Source organism: Zea mays, chromosome 4 (assembly GCF_902167145.1).
Source record: "Zea mays cultivar B73 chromosome 4, Zm-B73-REFERENCE-NAM-5.0, whole genome shotgun sequence".
In the NCBI taxonomy this organism is placed as follows: domain Eukaryota; kingdom Viridiplantae; phylum Streptophyta; class Magnoliopsida; order Poales; family Poaceae; genus Zea; species Zea mays.
The window spans coordinates 235211422-235233385 of NC_050099.1; the positions used below are offsets into that span (position 1 = coordinate 235211422).

General features: G+C 41.8%; 2 pseudogenes; one reads left to right on the plus strand and one right to left on the minus strand.

The window, feature by feature from the left end:
• Nucleotides 1-7432: 7432 nt before the first annotated feature.
• LOC109945957 (probable isoaspartyl peptidase/L-asparaginase 2) lies at nt 7433-7803 on the minus strand (annotated as a pseudogene).
• Nucleotides 7804-9218: 1415 nt separating this feature from the next.
• Nucleotides 9219-21901, plus strand: LOC109945958 (uncharacterized; annotated as a pseudogene).
• Nucleotides 21902-21964: the final 63 nt, after the last annotated feature.

Here is a 21964-nt window from a genome sequence, read left to right on the forward strand (position 1 = left end):
GCCCGCAAAGACTCCAATGGGAACCGATGGACATGTCGACCTCAACAAAGGAGGTAAGTCCGTTGATCAAAAGGCATACCGGTCTATGATAGGGTCTTTACTTTATTTATGTGCTAGTAGACCGGATATTATGCTAAGCGTATGCATGTGTGCTAGATTTCAATCCGATCTAAGGGAGTGTCACCTTGTGGCCGTTAAGCGAATTCTTAGATATTTAGTTGCTACGCCCTGCTTCAGGATCTGGTATCCAAAGGGGTCTACCTTTGACTTGATTGGATACTCAGACTCCGATTATACTGGATGCAAGGTTGATAGGAAGAGTACATCAGGGACGTGCCAATTCTTAGGAAGGTCCCTGGTGTCTTGAAGTTCTAAGAAACAAACTTCCGTTGCCCTATCCACCGCTGAGGCCGAGTATGTTGCCGCAGGACAGTGTTGCGCGCAACTACTTTGGATGAGGCAAACCCTCAGGGACTTTGGCTACAATCTGAGCAAAGTCCCACTCCTATGTGATAATGAGAGTGATATCCGCATGGCGAATAATCCTATTGAACACAGCCGCACTAAGCACATAGACATCCGGCATCACTTTTTGAGAGACCATCAGCAAAAGGGAGATATCGAAGTATTTTATGTTAGCACCGAGAACCAGCTAGCCGATATCTTTACCAAGCCTCTAGATGAGAAGACCTTTTGCAAGCTGCGTAGTAAGCTAAATGTCTTAGATTCGCATAACTTGGATTGACTTATAGCATACATGTGTTTTATGCCCTTGATCATGTTCCTTTATGCATTTTGTTGTTATATATGGTGCTCAAGTTGTACAAGCAATCCTCGGACCTCAAAAGTCCATGTGTGAGTGATGCACATATGTAGGGGGAGATGTGCTACAACTTGACCCTTTGAGACTAACCATGTGCTTGAGTTTTCTTGAATTAGTCTCAAAGGTGTATTGAAAGGGAAAGGTGGACTTGGACCATGAAAGACTTCCACTGCACTTCGATGAGAGGGTAACTTACTCCAAGTTCATCTCCATGATCTTATTGCCTTTTGCTCTTAATTGACAATTTTGGTGAGGCAATGAGGTTAAAGGGCCAAAAATGATCCTGTTTTGGTGTTTGATGCCAAACGGGAGAAATTAAGGCCAAAGCAAGAAATGGATCAGCTACCACTTGAGAATTTTGAAAATAGTAGAGTTAGAACTTTTGTTTTGTCAAAATACTCTTATGGTCTCTTATTGTCAAAAATTGGTCTCTTGTGGGGTGAATGATTAATTATGGGAAAAAGGGGGAGTTTTTTGAATCTTTGATCAATTTCTCTTGGAATACCTCTCTCTATGCCTCAACAAGTGAATTTGACTTAGAGATAGGAAATTGAGTTTAATTTGCAAAAACAAACAAAGTGGTGGCAAAGAATGATCCAAATTTGCCAAATTTGAATCAAAACAAATTTGTGTACTCATTCGCATTGATGTTGCACTTCTTTTAGTTGCTTTTTGTTGTGTTGGCATAAATCACCAAAAAGGGGGAGATTGAAAGGGAAATGTGCCCTTGGGCCATTTCTAAGTATTTTGGTGATCATGTAACAACACAAATGGTTTAAGTATGAAACTATGCCAAATGATGGAAGAAGTGCAAATCAACACAAAGGTATGATTCTAGACTTAGTACATTGGTTTTTGTGTACTAACATATTTGTCTAAGTGCTAGAATCAGAGAAAAGACAAGAGGAAAAAGAGTTAGCTGTGTACAGCCAACTGATGTTCAGTCTGGGTGCACTGGACTGTCCGGTGGTGCACCGGACAGTGTCCGGTGTGCCAGGCTAGCTCTGATGAAAAGGCCGCTCCCGGGAATTCGTCGGCGGCATATAGCTAAAAATCACCGGACTATCCGGTGGTGCACCGGACTGTCCGGTGAGCCAACGGTTGGTCGCGCCAACGGTCGGCCACGCAATCCGCGCGTGACGCATGGCCGAGCCAACGGTCTGATAGGGGCACCGGACTGTCCGATGCGCACCGGACAGTGTCCGGTGCGCCAACGGCTCCAAATCTTCAACGGTCGGCTGCGCCAGAATAGGAAAGCAATCAGCACCGGACAGTGTCCGGTGCACCACCCGACAGAAGGCAAGGATTGCCTTCCTGGATTGCTCTCCAACGGCTCCTAGCTACCTTGGGGCTATAAAAGGGACCCCTAGGCGCATGGAGGAGCACACCAAGCATACTCTAAGCATTCTTGATCATTCACACTCCGTCTTTGCGCACTCGATTGGCATTCTTAGTGATTTGAGCTCCGTTCTAGTGGTGAACCCTGTGTTATTCATTTGAGCTCAAGTCTTGGCTGTGTGTGTGCGTATTGCTGTGGATTTGTGTGTGCTGCTTCCCTCCCTTACTCTAGTGCTTTCAATTTGATCCTTATTGTAAGGGCGAGAGACTCCAAGTTGTGGAGATTCCTCGCAAACGGGAAAGAGTAAAGAAAGAAGAAAACCGCGGTATTCAAGTTGATCATTGGATCACTTGAGAGGAGTTGAGTGCAACTCTCGTCCATTGGGATGCCACAACGTGGAGTAGGCAAGTGTTATACTTGGCCGAACCACGGGATAAATCCTTGTGCCTCTTGTGCGTGTTTTCACTGTGTCTTCTTTGTTTCACAAGAGCTCTCCTTAGCCACGTGATTTATATTGTGCTAACACTTAATCAAGTTTTGTGGCTTTAAGATTTAAGTTTTTACAGGATCACCTATTCACCCCCCCCTCTAGGTGCTCTCAGGTATCCAAAGGGACCTTTGACTTAATTGGATACTGAGATTCCGACTATGCTGGGTGCAAGGTTGATAGGAAGAGTACATCAGGGACTTATCAGTTTCTGGGAAGATCCCTGGTGTCCTGGAACTCTAAGAAACAAACTTCTGTTGCCCTATCCACCGCTGAGGTCGAGTATGTTGCCGCAGCACAGTGTTGTGCACAACTACTTTGGATGAGGCAAACCATTCGGGACTTTGGCTACAATCTGAGCAAAGTCCCACTCCTATGTGATAATGAGAGTGCAATCCGCTTGGCGGATAATCCTGTTTAACATAGCCGCACTAAACACATAGACATCCGACATCACTTTTTGAGAGACCACCACCAAAGGGGAGATATCGATATTTATCATATTAACACCGAGAACCAGCTAGCCGATATCTTCACCAAGCCTTTAGATGAGAAAAGGTTTTGCAGGTTGCGTAGTGAGAGTCTTATGTTCGCTTAACTTGGATTGATATATAGCATACATGTGTTCTATGCCTTTGATCATATTGCTTTAAACATTAATGTCTTTAATTGCTTATTTTTGGTGCTCAAGTTGTACGAGTCATCCCCGGACCTCACAAGTCCCTATGCAAACGATGCACATGTTTAGGGGGAGGATATGCTACAACTTGACTCCCTTGAGACTAACTTGTTTGTTGAGTACTATTGAAATTGTCTCAAAGGTATATTGAAAGGGAAAAGTGAACTTGGACAAAGAGAGGGCTTCTAGTGCATTCCGGTATTAATGTATCTTGTCCCAAGTTCGTACTTGTGTTCTCATTGCCTTTTGGCTCTTATTTGATATTTTGGTGAGGCAATGGGGTTAAAGGGCCAAAAGTTCTCCTGTTTTGGTGCTTAATGCCAAAGGGGGAGAAATTAAGGCCAAAGCAAATGTATCAGCCAACCACTTGTGAATTTCAAAAATTGTAGAGTTAGAATCTTTGTGTTTGATCAAAACCCTCTTATTACAAAAATTGTTCTCTTATGGGGGAGAATTTTGATTATAGGAAAAGGGGGAGTTTTTGGCATTTAATCAAATTTACTCTTAGAAGATCTCTTGATTTGCCAAAACAAGTGTTTTTGATATAGAGATAGAAAAAAGAATTTGTGTTGTGAAAATAAACCAAGTGGTGGCAAAAGTGATCCGAATATGCCAAATCCTATATGAGATAAATTGGTCCTCAATTTGCACTCTTTAGCCTCTCTTTGAAATGTTGTTGCATTTTGAGTTGCTTTTAATGTGTTGGCATAAATCACTAAAAGGGGGAGATTGAAAGAGAAATGTGCCCTTGGGCCATTTCTATAAATGTTTTGGTGGTTAGATGCCCAACACATATTGTTTTGGTTGATATGTGCTAAGTGCTAAAGAGATGCAAATCAAGAATCAAGGTATGACTCTAGCCTTAGTGAATTATTGTTAGTACTAATATATTCCTCTAAGTGCTAGGAACCTTGTTAAGTCAAATGAGATTGGATTAGGGAAGTTTGGCTAAGTCTAGCCAGACTTGCACCAGCGTGCAGTGCACCCGACTGTCCGGTGTGTGCACAGGCTGGTTCAGCGACGAACTCTCTGCTCTTAGGAATCGCCAATGACGTTGTGGCTAAAATTCACCAGACTGTCCGGTGAGCCAACAACGCCCACGCCAACAGTCGGCAGCGGGATCAACGGGCGACGCGTGGCTAGAGCCAACGGTCACTAGGCAGCACCTGACTGTCCGGTGTACCAACGGGACCGAGGGTTCAACGTTCGGCTTCGCCAAAGAAGGAAACAAATCGTGCACTGTTCATGTCCGGTGGTGCACCGGACTGTCCGGTACGCCAATGGACAGAAGGCAAGAATTGCCTACCAAATGGAGATCCAACGGCTCCTAGCTGGCTTGGGGCTATAAAAGGACCCCTAGGTGCATGGAGAAACACACCAAGCCTCCATTGAACATCCTAAGATGTCTAGACTCCGCAAGCACGCATCCGAATCATTGTGTTTGATATTTGAACACTTATTGAGTTGTGAACTCGCTGCGCTATTTTTGTGTGCTCTCTTCTTGACTTGTGTGCGTGTTGTTGCTGCGACTCTAGCTCTTGCGTGTGTTTCTATTCCCTCCCTTACTTTTGTGGTTTTCATTGTGATCAAAATTGTAAGGGTGAGAGGCTCCAACTTGTGAAGATTCCTCACAAAGGGAACATATGATATAAGGAAGAAAATCGTGGTATTCAAGTGGATCATTAGATCGCTTGAAAGGGGTTGAGTGCAACCCTCGTCCATTGGGACGCCACAACGTGGAAGTAGGCAAGTGTTCTACTTGGCCGAACCACGAGATAAAAATCGCTGTGTCACCTATTGTTATTAATGTGCGATTCTCTTCTACTACTCACTTGATAATTGCTCTAAGTTTAATACTCACTTTGTGAAGAGCAATTAAGTGAAGAAGTCATCTCTTTCTCTCTAGACATAGCACCTTGTTTTTTATTCCACTAACGTTTCATAAACCAAGTTTATGCCATTTAGTGTTGATTTTTATAGGATCACCTATTCACCCCCCTCTAGGTGCTCTCAAAGGCCTGACCCAATGTTGCCAAACGGTTCAGCCGTGCCAGGTCCAAAGCATCTATAAAAGAAGCTCTAGATCGCTAGGGTTCAGTTTTAGCGACGTCGACAGTTACGCCCCCACCCCCGAGATGCGCGCGCGGCGGCGGATCCTAGAGCAAGCGTGCGACAGCGGATCCAGGGGACATGCTCGCAGCAGCGGATCCCTGAGGCTAGCACGCGATGATGGCCTCCTTGAGGCGCGCACGGCGGCGAGGTGGGAGCGGCTGCGGCATCGGATCCTAAGGGCACGCACGCGGCGGCGGCCTCATGAGGTGCGCAAGACAGCGAGGCGGCAGCGGCCACGATGGCAGATCCTGCGGGGCACGAGCGCGGCAGCGACCCCTTGAGGTGCGCACGACGGTGAGGTGGGAGCGGCTGCGGTGGCGCGACAGCGGATCTCGGGGGCACGTGAGCAACGACGACACCCCTAAGGCGTGCACGACGACGAGGTGGGAGCGGCTGGTGCGACAGATCTCGGGATGCACGCGCGTGAGGGTTGACCTTGGAGCGCGTATGACTGCGATGCCATCCAAGGTGGGAGAGTCGATGGCGGACTTCCCTAGGCGCGAGCGACGATGGTAGCATCCCCTAGGCACAAGTGGTAGCGCATCCTAGATGCGAGGCGGCAGTTCCGCTGGACGGCGGTCCTATTTTTATGCTATTTTGTATATATATTTATGCCAATGTCAATAGGTTTTTACGACCTATATTTCAGTTCATGGCTCCGCTTCCATCTATTTGTCTGTTTATAATATTTCTATTCACATTTTACGCAAACGATTCATTGATTTTATGCATTATCTCGTTTACTTAATCCAGTGTGTATTGGGTTCCTACCATTTATGCCATATGTGTAAGATATATTTACGACCCAGACATTTGCGCAACAAAATAGAAATTTATAAAAAGGTAACCGCTCTAAGAAATAAAGTCATTTGCCATGATTCCATAAATCTTGCATATACCGATCCATTTTCTTTTCAACTCACATTCTTGCCCTCTTAAATTTGTGCACATGCAGTAGAATTTTTTTTACGTAGTCTACCGTAGTGCATAAATAACTTCACCGTGTAGTATAATTAGTATCAGTATATATCATAAACTGATTTTAACAAGCCTTGATGCATGGATGTTGGAGATCCTATATTTATGGAGGAAATAAATCATTTAAATCAGTTTTTTTTTCATACATGTTTTCGTTTTGAAATAGATCGATGATTTACACTAAAATTCATACCCATTTACGCTGTTTTTGCTCACGTTTTACGCTGAAATCCGCCTGAGCTTCTATGCACGATCGGCTCCATATCTTCTGTTCTGATATATACGGTAACTCCCAGCTTCGTGGGCGCGCTAATCACGGTGGTGTGTGGACCCACCTGAACGAACCAAGGAAAGGTTCGTTGCCGCTCTCATGTTATGCAAGCCTGAACCATTAAATATGCTAGCATAAACACGAGTAGGAACCAAATATCCGACCAGCGAACACGACGCTGGCCCACCTTCATCTATCCCAACTCGACCCCACCACGTGTGCTCCTTCGGTTTACGCAAAACATAATACATGTTTACCCATGCATAAACGTGTCCCACAATCATGCGGACGCACGCGCCGCACTGACCCGACCTGACCACACGCGTGACCACTACCCTGGCTGGGGCTTTCCATGCCTATCGGAAGCCCTGGGCTTCCGTTACCAACAATATATATATACTAGTTAGTTGTCCATGCGTTGTGACGGTACACGAACACCGCTGATAAAAAGCATTAATAGTAATTAATTTTGGATCACTTCATGAGATGTGTTCTCCCGACAGAAGGAAAAGGAGAAAAGACTCATTCATTTTTTATTGATCAATTAGAACAAAGTAGAAGAAGCAACTAAACACCATATGTGTTCATATATCAAACCCATATATTGTCTAATAGCTACACCTGTGGTCAACAAGATGTTATTAATCAATCACGAGACTTCCTATGGATACACGATGTGTCAATACTAATACGCCATTTTTTCCTCAAAAACAATGATACAGGGATATGCTATTTTGTAAACATTAGTAAAGATTTGTAAATAGTTTATATTGGCTAATTATTGATAATAGTTGTCTCCGGATATTCTGCATCGTTCCCCTGACATAGTAGTCGACGACCTGCTGCACGGGTAGGCCCTTGTACTCCATGATAGTGGCCACGTCCCACTTGAGCATGCACGACACGGCGCACGCGCCGCATGTGTATGTGCCGAACCTGATCAGCGGTGAATCCCCAATGCGCCCGAGCATCTTGCTCATCAACCGTCCGTGGACATAGTCGTCGCACACCCCAACGTCTCCGATACGTACACACTGATGGGCAACCCGTTCATCACCATGCCCGCCTTGTGTACGTTGCCGTTGTCCACGTTGTTCGCGCTACACTTGTCCATTCGCGCTGCACTTGTCCATCCACATCGGTGGGATGAGGTAGTCGAACTGCGCGAGCGCGAAAAGTAGGAAAAAAGAACAACCATGGTTAGTTCACTTTTGAATCGATTCTTCTTTTTTTGGTAAGCATACAACTGAGATAAGAAATAAAAATAGTGATGTATGAGACGGGTGAACAAGAAGAAACCAGGATGTTCCCGCCTGCTGGCCTTCTTGGCGAGCTTGAGCATGCAGAACGTAGTCGAACTACACGAGGGCAAACAGAAGGAAAAAGAACCATGATTAGTTCTTTGCTGGATCGATTCTTTATTTTTTGGTAAACATACAACTAAGATGAGAAATAAATGGAATAATGTATGAGACGGGTGAACAAGAATGAACCATGATTTAATAAAATAGTTAGTTGCCCCTGTGTTACTACGTTTCTATATTCATAATATTTATAATAGTCATTTGCCTGTGCGTTGCTACGGAATTAATATGATAAAATACATTGGTATAAAAAATATTGTGTTCCAGCAATCCATGGATAAATATATATATCACATATATAGGCTTTGTTTAAATAGATACTTTTTAAAACATATTTCAAAAATCTTTACAATAATAATAAAGTACTGGGAGCGGTTGCTACGTCTGTGGAGGGGAGCTAGCCTAGCGTGGAGAGAACGAAGTGAGCCACGCACGAAGAAATTGTCAGAGACATGGGCCGCCCAGTACTTTGCTCGCTCTGCTCTATTTGGACAGCAATAAGACATCCCGCCCACGACGTCTGTGGCTTCGTTTTTATGGGTGTTGCAACTTTAAATTAGTACCATATGGACTACCAAATGATGCAGAAACTGGCTTATAAACTCAGGTGCTGAGGCTGTAGTACCGTTTCTCAGTTCGTTGTGTAGGCGCCCCGAGGAGGCACCAAGACAGTCTGCAACGTCACACTCCTATTTTGTGTTTGTTTTTGGTTAAATGGGCTGCTGGGTTGCGTGAGGGTGAGAGACGTAGAAACTGACATGGGGAGGAGCCATGGGCCCACCTGCTAGAGTCCTGGGGGCAGAACATGAGGCAGAACCACATTGCACGGATGGTCTACATTAGTCTTATAGAGTAGTAGAGATATCTATCCTTTATAGAACATACACAAATATGAGCTCTTACAGTTTTAAGATCACTCAAGTCTCCCAAGTGTACACCGGAGAAGTTTGAGAAAAGTCCTGATGATGAAGGTGGAGAGAGCTCATAGATTTTGTGGTACGGTAACATTGGCGGGACAAACTCCATCAACATATTCAAGCTTCCTGAAGCACATGAAGAAAATGAAAATTAAGTCATTGTAGTTTTATTTTTCCAATTTGTACAACGACAACCATCTTAAGAAGCCTTTCTCAATAAAACTGTGGGTGGTACCGTCTTACCAACAATGGTGCCAAATGTAACCAACAAGAACACATAAAGTAATGATATGTGAAAAAAGTAGCAATAGATAATATATATTTGGAACCAGCTTGGCTCCGTTCGGCAGCATAGGAACAGTTCCAAGCCAGGAACTGTTTCAGGCCTGGATTTAGTGCATCCGGCTCTTTCGCTCTTTCTAGTCCAGAATTAATCCAATTGGATTACTTTTGCCTAGAACGCTTCTTCTCCTTGTTCGACAACCTAGGATTGGAAAACGTTGTTTGAGAAAAATATGAGTTACAGGCTTACAACTTCAAACATGTGATAGCCAAACCTGAATCAACCAAAAGCATGTATGAACAAATGCAAAGAACCATCTTAATAGCGAACTTACAAACACAAAGAATAATCAACCAAAGGCATGTCTTACTGCTGCTTTATAAGCTTTCTCAAATTATAGTCTTGCTACCAAAATAAGAACCATACACTGTATAAAACAAGAAGCTCTAGTAAATGGCAGAGTAGTAGTAGTCAAAATTGATCGATTGCGCTGATTCAAACACTACTCTGGATACCTGCAAAGTAAAACATACACTGCTAGTATAGTAGTAGTTGTCATTCTTCCCTAACCTCATAGTCAAGCCCATCTATATAGATTATTCAGATAACACAATATTTACCAAAATAAGAACCAACGTCGTCGGTATGGGGCCGATGAGGCCGGGGTTGGACTTGAGCACGATATGCTCGAGCGAGGACGACGACGACGTGAACAAGGCGGGCGGTAGCTCGACGGGGGCCTAGGCAGGGCCGTTCCTGACATTTAAGGGGCCCGGGACAAGATTATAAACAGAGGCCCCAACACCATAAAATCGTTTTTTACTATTATATGTATATATATCAACTAATTATACTTAATGTATCACAGAAAGACTTGAGCAGTAAAAAATAGAAGTAAAATTATTACCTCAAATATATTGAAGAGATCAACTTAAAAATGTCTTCTAACATTTCTAGATGAAAAATCATCAATGATGGCTTCAATATTGACATCATCTAATAATTTCTTCTCAATACATAAAGTTGCTAGCCCGTTTAACCTTTCTTGAGACATTGTAGACCTTAAATAATTCTTCAATAACTTAAGCTTTGAGAAGCTCCTTTCAGCTGATGCCACAGTTATTGGTATAGTAAATAATATCCGATAAGCAACAAATATATTAGGATAGCAATCCATTCTCCTAACAAACTCAAAAATTTCCATAGCAGACATTGATCTATCTGGCAGTGTCATTTGCAATATTCTTAACTCTGATGTCAGATTATTTTCCTCAAAATCAAATGAATCATCGACAGAGAAAGTTTTTGCCAACATGGTACAATAATCCTTGAGTTTAATGTGATCCAATGATTTCAACGATGCTGAGTTAAGAAGAGGCCCAAATATACCATTGAATACTTGGAGGTCTTCAAATCTATTTTTTAATGAACTGCTTGTCATATCAAACATAACTAAAAAGTAATTTACTTCAAAATCTTTCTCACCTTGTAGATTTGCCTCATTGCTGCAATCATTTTCATCATAATGCTTTTTCCTTAGAGCACGACGCTTTACTGGAAATGATGCCTCTACACCCATTAGAGAAGCAATATCCTTGGCAATCACCATACTAGAAGCAAACCCTTCATTTCTATACTTGTCAAAGTAACTCATCATACCATCTATTTGCTCTAAGGTAGAGTGAAGACACATTGATGATGATTGCAACTTCTTGCTCACAACATTTACAACATATAAAATATCATGCCATATAACCATACCAAGAATGAATTCAAAGGTACCAATCAAGTCATACAAACTCTTTGCATCACTCTTTGCCATGGGCTTAGTATCAGAAGCATGATGTAACTCAAACAAAGCCGCCCTTATATGAGGAGCTTGATATCTAATTGCTGCCACACTTTTGATACGACTTGCCCAATGAGTGTTGCACAATGATTTCACAGTTAAACTTGGCACATGATCAAGTAAAACTTTCCATCTTTTTGTAGAACCTGAAAACAATGTATATATTCTTTGCACAATTCCAAAGAATGAAACAACTTTACTACAAGATTTTGCCATATCACAAAGAGTAAGATTAAGACTGTGACAAGCACATGGCATATAAAAAGCTCTTGGATTCTTATCAAGCAACTATTTCTGTACTCCTTGATGCTTTCCTTTCATATTAGAACCATTGTCATAACCTTGACCCCTTATGTCATCAATATCAAGACCAAAGGACTCCAATGAATCAATCAAAACATTGAAAAGCCCCAAACCAGATGTGTCATCCACCTTTAAAAAACCCAGAAAGTACTCCTCAACCTCAATTTTGTTGCTAGATATGTTGACACATCGAACTATCAAAGACATTTGTTCCTCATGACTAACATCCGGAGTACAATCGAGAATGATAGAGAAGTATTTTGCCTCTTTAATAATCTTTATGATAGTGTTAGTAATATCAGAAGCCAAAAGAGATATCAACTCATTCTGAATTTTATTACTAAGATAATGGTAATGAATATCCTTTCTTTCAATTCGTCTAAGGTGATTTTGCATTACCAAATCAAATTCTGCAACCATTTCAACACAAGCCAAGAAATTTCCATTTTGTTCATTGTAAAGATGATTATTGGACCCTCGAAACGCTAAATTGCGTTTACCCAGAAATTTCACGATGGCAACTATTCTGAATAAAACTTGTCTCATGCGTTCTTTCTCCTTTGTAATTTGTCGTTGCAAATCTTTATCGATTGTTTCTTGTTTTCTTAGTCTATCCCTCAATTCATTCCAACTGTTCATACCAGTAATATGCTCAGCACTATTTTCATGTTCTTTCAGTCTCTCACTAATATGTTTCCAATCTCTATATCCATCATGTGCTAATGAACTTGTGCAGCTATTAGAATTGAAAAGCTTACAACAGAAGCAAAACACTCTATCAACATGCTTTGAGTAAACTAACCATTTTCTGTCATGTTCTTCACCATTGCTTAATTTTCTAAAATAATGGGAATAGGAAAAATGCCTAGAGTTGCCATCCATTGGAAAGACAAGATTCTTTTCTCTTATCGGTCCCTTCTCGACTAATGTATCTCTTGCTTTGTTATCAAGATTATTCCAATTTCTTGGATCATATATGTCTATAGTCACTACTGGCGGTTCATCAACACTAGCAGATTCTGTAGCAGTTGGATGAGATATTGTAACACCCCGGGATCCACAAACACCCCAGAATGCTACTAAACTACACATCTAACATTCGTATATAAAATTTCGACAGCATCTCCTTTGAAAATGGCATAAACGGGGAAGCAACAAAGTATAAATAGATATCATGATAAGAAAACATAATAGACATTAATAGTCTGCTAGCAATGGGAAGACAACCATAACGACATGAGCTAAATTATCCAGTGCGCACAACTAGTTAGAAACAAATGTCCTTTGACAAGAAGCTTCTAATTAAATCATGACTGCGCCTAAGCAGTGTTATTATAAGAGTGAAGGTGGATGTGCTGCTACTTCCCACTTCCCTTGATGAGCAACAAGCACCTGCATTGAGTAATGCAAGAGTGAGATGAAACATCTCAGCAAGCGAATAATTTTGACAAGATCTTTAAACCACAAATTGAATTCATCAACATTTTAAAAGAGTCACAATTAAAATCAGAAATACTTGTAGATATGGAACTCAGTAGTCCCACTATAACCAATACCATCTCATTTCCTCGAACAACCACAATAGGTTCTATAACACTTCCGTGCGTCAATAATACCTGCAAATATCACTTCAATGTATGCATAGGAATGCAACGTGTAGGTACTCTATCTTCATACCTCTGAGAGTATAAAACCACATCATCTGCAAATATCACTTCAATGAATGCATATGAATGCAATGCATATGTCCTCTGCCTTCATACCTCTAAGGGGTATGAAGCCGCATCGTACCCCTCCTCGGGCAACGTACGATGCTAAATTGTACCGGTACGGTCGGACCATAGGTCACGACAAAACTTCAGATGCAAATGAGTCATGCAATGTATATGGCATGCTGCATTTATCAATAACCTTCACTTCCTTCAGATACAATACAAACCTCAAATAATACTTTATTTACCTTCAGATACAATACCAACCTCAAATAATACTTCATTTACCTTCAGATACAATACCAACCTCAAATAATACTTCATTTACCTTCAGGGGTGTGAATTAATCTCATGAATCATACTCGAATCATAATCATCATCAATATATGATTGAGCATCAGTATAATGCAAGCAAGTAAAGCATCACCATAGAGTCCAATTATGAAAGAATCCAATACTTCTGAATATTAGAGTGTAGGCAATAGAAATAAAAGGTTAGAATGGAAGCAACCACCGTTACATTCACTTGCCTTCATCGAAGAAGAAGAAATGTACTAGACATGATCTGGAGTATAGCCACCTAGGGTTTCCCCAAGAAAATCTGCAAGAGATGGGGGTAGAACATCTCCTTGATCCTCTCTTCCTCTTCAATCCATCTTGCTCCTCCTCTTCTCGATCCTTGCTGCGTGGGGGGAGATCTAGAGGGAGGAGGAAGTAGTGGAGGGTGGCTGCAAGGGGAAGGGGGAGGGGCGGCCAAGGGTGGGGAAAAGGGGGGGTTGGCGGCCAAGAAAAGGGAAAAATAGGGGGCCGACCACTAGGGTTTTGTGGGAAAAAGAAACGACGCATCAGATGTCTCTTGACTTTGCATCCAACGGCCCACAATTCTTTCCCCACATCCACGCACCGAAGATAAACCTTTGGCAACATTTTTTTGGGATATTACACTCTACCCCCCTTAAAAAGAATTCGTCCTCAAATTCGACCACTCCAAGCAAAACACCCAAGGTACCCCATATAGCACCACCATTCGAAACATGGGTCCATTATTGGTCTTAATTAACACAAGAACTTCTACCTTGGACTAATTGTCTAAGGAAACTACACAACCTGACATCAAGCATGAACCAACATGTAATGAAGCTCAAACCAAGTCATAGATGCAATCAACACTACGATTTCACAACATCGAATTTGGATGCAGCCATACATCAGCATCAATGTCTTAAAACGACACTCTTTTATGAAGGGGTAATATGCACTAAGCACAACCTTTACCAACTTCAACAATTCATTTTAATTCAATGGTGAAACATCCACACCAGATGAATGTATAAGAAGATCAAACACCTCACATCACAGCACGACGAAACAAGTAGTTCTATTGAAACAAAACTCCTAATCTTCCTAAACCTTGTTCTTGCCATAATGAAAAGATAATCATGTAATCTAACATACTTTGCACCCCACCAAAAGGGAGAAAATCTATAGAACTAATGGAGCAATAAAGCCGACAAGAAGCCAATAAAATCTTGCGCGGCACAGTTCATCGAAGAAATGTCAAAAACTCTACATAGAGCACTGACAGCCCAACAACAACACAATACTTGCTTAACCCATGTCACTATACTTCATTCAGCATCTCAACTAAGAAAAATATCCAACTACTAAAGTTAACATACACATAATATGAGTCTTCATCTATTGTAGTTCAGAAACTTACATTTCATTCTATCATATGATGCACTTAGAGTACCAGACATAAAGGGCCAATACTAACCCTGTAATCCTTCACACATTTGGCGAACATCCCAAGCTGATGTAAAAACCACATCATTTAGGAATAGGTGAATAACCACACACAACCAACTCTAGGCTAGGCAATGACATCATTCAAACCAATAGATAAGTGGTCCAACAATGGCTCCACAAACATGCATCGAGAAGAGAACCATCAAATCCTCAACGTATTCATACATAATCAATGGATCAAGAAAAATCAAAGATTTATTCTACAATTATCATGACTAACATGCAACCACTTTAAACCACATCTAGGCTTTGTGGCTACTAAAACACACGATAGAAGAGAGACATGTAAGCCATTCTGGCTATGTAAAGACTTCCCCCAAAATCCATATACAAGTACCAATATTCATTTCTTTCAGAACTGGTTTCTCATCATAAACAATCATTCTTTGCAAAGATAGTTGGAGCTATCCACCAACCGCTCAACAACTTAAATTCAAATTGATGATTACCTTGTACCCCAAAACACGCAATTCACACTCCTCTTAGAAACATCCTTAGTCAAGCATATATAACAATATTATTGTAATAAAACTCAACCATGAAAAACATAGTGAAAACATCATAGGCATACTTGTATATCACAAGCATAATAACAACTTCATTCTCACAAATGATCAGCGATATTTACCGCATTAATAAAACAATATCAAAGTTTCAGAAATAAATTATATCAAGCATTAAGCCATAAACAACTTACCACATCACCGTAAAGGAATCGAGAGGGGTGAAATTATTGTCATCTGCACTTCAAAGTCACTAATATATATCAAAGATACTTGAACCCATACCCTTCCTATATGTGCAAGTGTGTCAAATTTATCTTCAAATTGCCAAGAATCTAAAGCCTAAGCTTTGATACCAACTGTAACACCCCGGGATCCACAAACACCCCAGAATGCTACTAAACTACACATCTAACATTCGTATATAAAATTTCGACAGCATCTCCTTTGAAAATGGCATAAACGGGGAAGCAACAAAGTATAAATAGATATCATGATAAGAAAACATAATAGACATTAATAGTCTGCTAGCAATGGGAAGACAACCATAACGACATGAGCTAAATTATCCAGTGCGCACAACTAGTTAGAAACAAACGTCCTTTGACAAGAAGCTTCTAATTAAATCATGACTGCGCCTAAGCAGTGTTATTATAAGAGTGAAGGTGGATGTGCTGCTACTTCCCACTTCCCTTGATGAGCAACAAGCACCTGCATTGAGTAATGCAAGAGTGAGATGAAACATCTCAGCAAGCGAATAATTTTGACAAGATCTTTAAACCACAAATTGAATTCATCAACATTTTAAAAGAGTCACAATTAAAATCAGAAATACTTGTAGATATGGAACTCAGTAGTCCCACTATAACCAATACCATCTCATTTCCTCGAACAACCACAATAGGTTCTATAACACTTCCGTGCGTCAATAATACCTGCAAATATCACTTCAATGTATGCATAGGAATGCAACGTGTAGGTACTCTATCTTCATACCTCTGAGAGTATAAAACCACATCATCTGCAAATATCACTTCAATGAATGCATATGAATGCAATGCATATGTCCTCTGCCTTCATACCTCTAAGGGGTATGAAGCCGCATCGTACCCCTCCTCGGGCAACGTACGATGCTAAATTGTACCGGTACGGTCGGACCATAGGTCACGACAAAACTTCAGATGCAAATGAGTCATGCAATGTATATGGCATGCTGCATTTATCAATAACCTTCACTTCCTTCAGATACAATACAAACCTCAAATAATACTTTATTTACCTTCAGATACAATACCAACCTCAAATAATACTTCATTTACCTTCAGATACAATACCAACCTCAAATAATACTTCATTTACCTTCAGGGGTGTGAATTAATCTCATGAATCATACTCGAATCATAATCATCATCAATATATGATTGAGCATCAGTATAATGCAAGCAAGTAAAGCATCACCATAAAGTCCAATTATGAAAGAATCCAATACTTCTGAATATTAGAGTGTAGGCAATAGAAATAAAAGGTTAGAACGGAAGCAACCACCGTTACATTCACTTGCCTTCATCGAAGAAGAAGAAATGTACTAGACATGATCTGGAGTATAGCCACCTAGGGTTTCCCCAAGAAAATCTGCAAGAGATGGGGGTAGAACATCTCCTTGATCCTCTCTTCCTCTTCAATCCATCTTGCTCCTCCTCTTCTCGATCCTTGCTGCGTGGGGGGAGATCTAGAGGGAGGAGGAAGTAGTGGAGGGTGGCTGCAAGGGGAAGGGGGAGGGGCGGCCAAGGGTGGGGAAAAGGGGGGTTGGCAGCCAAGAAAAGGGAAAAATAGGGGGGCGACCACTAGGGTTTTGTGGGAAAAAGAAACGACGCATCAGATGTCTCTTGACTTTGCATCCAACAGCCCACAATTCTTTCCCCACATCCACGCACCGAAGATAAACCTTTGGCAACATTTTTTTTGGGATATTACAGATATATTATCATGGTCACTTACATTATGGTCTGTAGGTCCTTGGTATTCTGAATTCCCACCAATTTGTTCGTCCACCGGCTCCACAAGCACTATTGCCAATTCATTTGTGTTTCTCGGATCTCCCATATCCCTCTTAAGAAATTTATCCATGGCTCCTTTCTGTGACAAGACAAAATCTTCCGTCACTACAACACAAACACCCCTGTAGCAACGCATACATTGCAACAAAATGGTTTATGCGTTGCAATAAATTAGGTAGCAACAGATGCTAGCAACACACGTATTTATATGTTGCAAGAAAATCAACTAGCAACGTTTATCATGCGTTCCAAGTGTCATCCGTAGAATATCCAAATTACCTGGCAACATTTGTCATGCGTTGCAAGGGTCATTCGTAGTATTATGTCACCTAACAATATCTCTCTCTCTCTCTCTCTCTCTATATATATATATATATATATATACGCGCGGGCGCAAAGCTCAACCCAGACTGTATCCACGTCGATATTTTCCTTTTCAATCGTCCGATCTCATCTCGACGGCATGAACTGGTCTCTCAATCGAAGCAGGGCCGCTGGCCCACCAAAGTTCCAGATGATTTTGAGACGACACAAAAAAATCTATTCTTTCCTCACTCGCATCCTTCGCCCCCTCAACTAGGAACCCTATCTCCCACCGCCGCCACGCGAGCCTGGCCGAGGCCGACACCGACGCCGAAGATCCATCAGTCGTGGATGGCCCAGCAACAGCTCCGATTGCTTATTCGTCACCTTGCCTCGCACCTGCAAGAGATACAGTCTCGCATGCGTTCTCTGCCTGCACACAGTGCCTCCTATCGTGGTGCCCCAACCATCCTGTGCGTGTCCGTGGACGGCGCAGCGACGCCACCAACGCCTGAGCAGACGTCGCTGCCTCAGCACGAGCAGGCCGACGTGGCCACATGGCGAATGACAAGGAATACGAGGAGGTGGTCGACATTGAATCGCTGCACTGTTGATGATGAAGATATAGGGACAGACATAGCAGAGAGGATTCGTCCATGGAAGCTCTTCCGTAAAGACGCGTTATGGAGCTGGTAACCTCAAGATCTGATGCCGATGATGTGGAGGGGATGGTTTGGGTAATGTACTTTCCGCCATTCTTTTTCCAACGTCTTCCCCTCCTAAAATGCTTGATGACAATTTGGTTGAGTTAATGTATGTATAGCGCCACAATAATCAAAATTCAACACTCGCCAAATCCTCCCCTACCCTCATTTTTTCATGTTTGCTCCAACTATGCGGATGATTTATTTTTCTAACAGTTAAGATTTTACCATCTTGAAACTCTCTTTACTTTTTTGTTACATTAGAAAAGGGACAAAGCTGCAGAAATCATGAAACAGGAAAACATACCATGGAGCAGTTAGCAGTTAACTATAATTCAACTTCTATTTTGCATATTACTTCTCCCACCTTTCTCTCCCACGTTTAAGTATTAGAATGGAGAGAGGGGAAGAGGGGGGCACTGTTCAATTTTTACTGCCAATATATTTTCTTGAAAGGAAAAGAAGAGCAAGAAATCGAGTTATGAGGTAAATTCTAATTGTCTAGTTAGGGAATTGTATTTTTTTGTTATCACGGTGCTTATAGATCACGATTGGTTCTGTTTTTTTTATTTTCTACACCTTGTGTTGCCTGTTTTTGGCTGTAGCGAAGAACTTCAGAAGTATTGATCATGGTGAAGAAAACATATTTCCATCTTTATATAGCCCAAATTATACTTATGAGTAAATACATGTAATACAAGATTTATCTGTATCAGGGACAGGTCCTACGAGAGATCTTTTCTTCATTGTGTGAATTCATGAGAACCTTTATTTAAAATTCTGGTGTCAATTTCTTTTCAAATGATTTCCTCCCCGCTGACATACATGCTTATAAAGAAATTCCAACAAATTTTCACCTATTTTTAACCTTCTCACGAGTAGCTTTCTGTATTCACGGTATCCTACTGGGTTGCCAACATTATGTTTATATTGAGCAACTCTGTTAAGACACTTAATAGTTTCACTTTTTATGAGGAAAGGTTAAGATTGTTGAGATAAGGATATTTGTGCCATATCACTGCTCCTCTGTCAAGCATCAGGTTCTCATTCTGTAGATAGTTTTACCTTTGTGACATCTAGTTTTTCTTATCAAATGAATACCAAATTATTCCTGGGAAGAATGTGATAAATGTGATTAATTTTGGTACATGATATTCATGACTGATGAAGGCACTGTGATTCAGAAGAAATAGCATCTTCTTTTCTATTACAGGATGCCCTGAAAGAACTTTGGAAGTTGGCTTACCCTAGCAGACAACTTCCTCCTATGTAATCGGATCTCTAGAAGGAGATGGGCTGATAGAACTTGGATCCATCTACAGATTTTAGGTTCAGTCATGCAGTGGTGATGTTTCTTCATAAATTGTCATGGCAGGAAAATTTTCTTCCAGCATGTTTGATTTTTTTTCGGGTACTGCCAAAAATATGTGGATAACACCAAGTCACTTGCCTTTGATGTTTGGTATATTTCACTACATACCATTGCACTATCAAAATCATGAATCATACTGCATGATCATGTTACTCAAGGAGTACCTACAACCTGAACCCTGCTGCTTCCACAAGGTCAGACAGTTACCCTTAGCCTCATATGCCGCCATAACACCATTGGGATTGTGTTTTAAGACCCTACGTGTACCTACATTCATATATCGTCTTTGCCCTTTGCAGTTTATCAACTAAATGTTTTATTGTACAAGTAGACATTTGAAAGGAAATCCTTTTCTCAAAAACTATAGGAGCATGACTCAAGATAATAGCACCAGTTCTGTCACAATCCTGGCATGACTTGAGATAGGTAAGTACATCTTTTCTACAGGTTTGTACTAGCTGATACTTCAGGTTATACTTTTTCTATGTGGATGGATACATATAATAACTCAGGTAGCACTACAACCAGCAATGTATGGATGAATTCAAGGAAGTAAAGAAGGCATACGATCTTAAAGAAACTCTGCATCTTGAAACTGCCATGATTGGCAAAGAAGCTGGATGCATCCTTTGCATTGGTGTCTTCTTGTCACCAAGCAGTAATGTGAAGCAAGTTCATTTGTTGACTAAGAACGGATGAACACAAATCAATGAAGAGAGTTTGTAGCACTAGAGATGGAGAGTGGAGAGGTGGTAGATTTCAATATGGCTTTTATACTATTTTTCCCCTTACAATCTTTGTACGGAACAAGAAAAAATGACATTGTATGTGGATACTATTGTAATTCAAGAATTTATTTCTAAATAATAAATATATTTGTTTATAGTTTGTGTGTGGGTTTGGTAAAATATATAAATTTTCAGCTACATTGATTACATTTGTATTCGAATTAAATTATCGTAATAATAATATTTATTACCTGGTTCATTTCTTGCTACACATGGAAGCGTTACTATAGTCCCCGAATATCTGTTGTAGCATGGCAACACTTAACTCTTGGTTTTACCAACACATGTATAAGTGTTGTTATAGATCTTAGCAACGGCAGTATAGGCAACGCATAATTATGCGTTGGTATAGACCTTAGCAACACATATATGAGCTTTTTGCAACACATATATGCATTGCTAAAGGGGTGGTTGTTTTGTAGTGCGTGTGCTTCCTTCTTTTTCTTTTTTGGCTACCTGATGCATATTTTCTAGGAGGCATGATGTCAACAACAATCTGCAAGAAATCAATAAAAAATTAATAAAACAATCTGCACGCAATCAATAAAATAATCTATAAAATGAAAAGCACTAGAACCTGTCAATCACGCAGAAGGCAGTGTCTGCGTCGCATCTTCGGCTGAGCTCTCAGCGCTAGCAGCGCGCGGCGTGGGCAGCAGCCAGCAGGCGGCGACAGGAAAGGCAGCAGGCGGGCGCGCGCGGCGTGCAGCAGGAAAACTGGAAAAGCAGGCAGCAGACGGCGGCAGAAAAAGCAGGCAGCAGGAAGGTAGGCGGCGGCAACAAAGCATAAAGAATTAAAACCTGCGGTACTGCTTACCCTAATTCCTATAAGACTAATCCTTATATCCTATTGGACTTTATATAGGGTGGGGCCCCTGGGAGATGGGGGCCTAGGTCGGCTGCCCCTGGCGCCCTGCCTCAGGCACGGCCCTGGGCCTAGGCGGCGCCGAAGGAGCCGAAGATGGAGAGCGTCCGGAGGTGCGGCAGGCCACGCAGTGAGACGGGGTCGAGCCTGGCCCCGGGCCTGTAGGGTGGGGTGGCGACGTCGGGGCCCAGATGGAGTCGGGTGGCACGGAGCACGCGCGCTTCGTCGGGCGCGAGCTCGCACTACAGGCCCGGCTACGACGTGTCGGTGCAGGGCCACGGATGGAGCTGCGGCCACGTCGGGTCGCCGAGGAGGTCCGCCATCACCCGGAAGATGGCCGCCAGCTCCGGCGCCGGCGCGTCCCCTCTGGAGATTGCGGGTGACGGGGATCGCAGCTGGGAGAGTGAGGAGGGTGCGATGGGAGCGGAGTAGAGGGGGATGTCGGA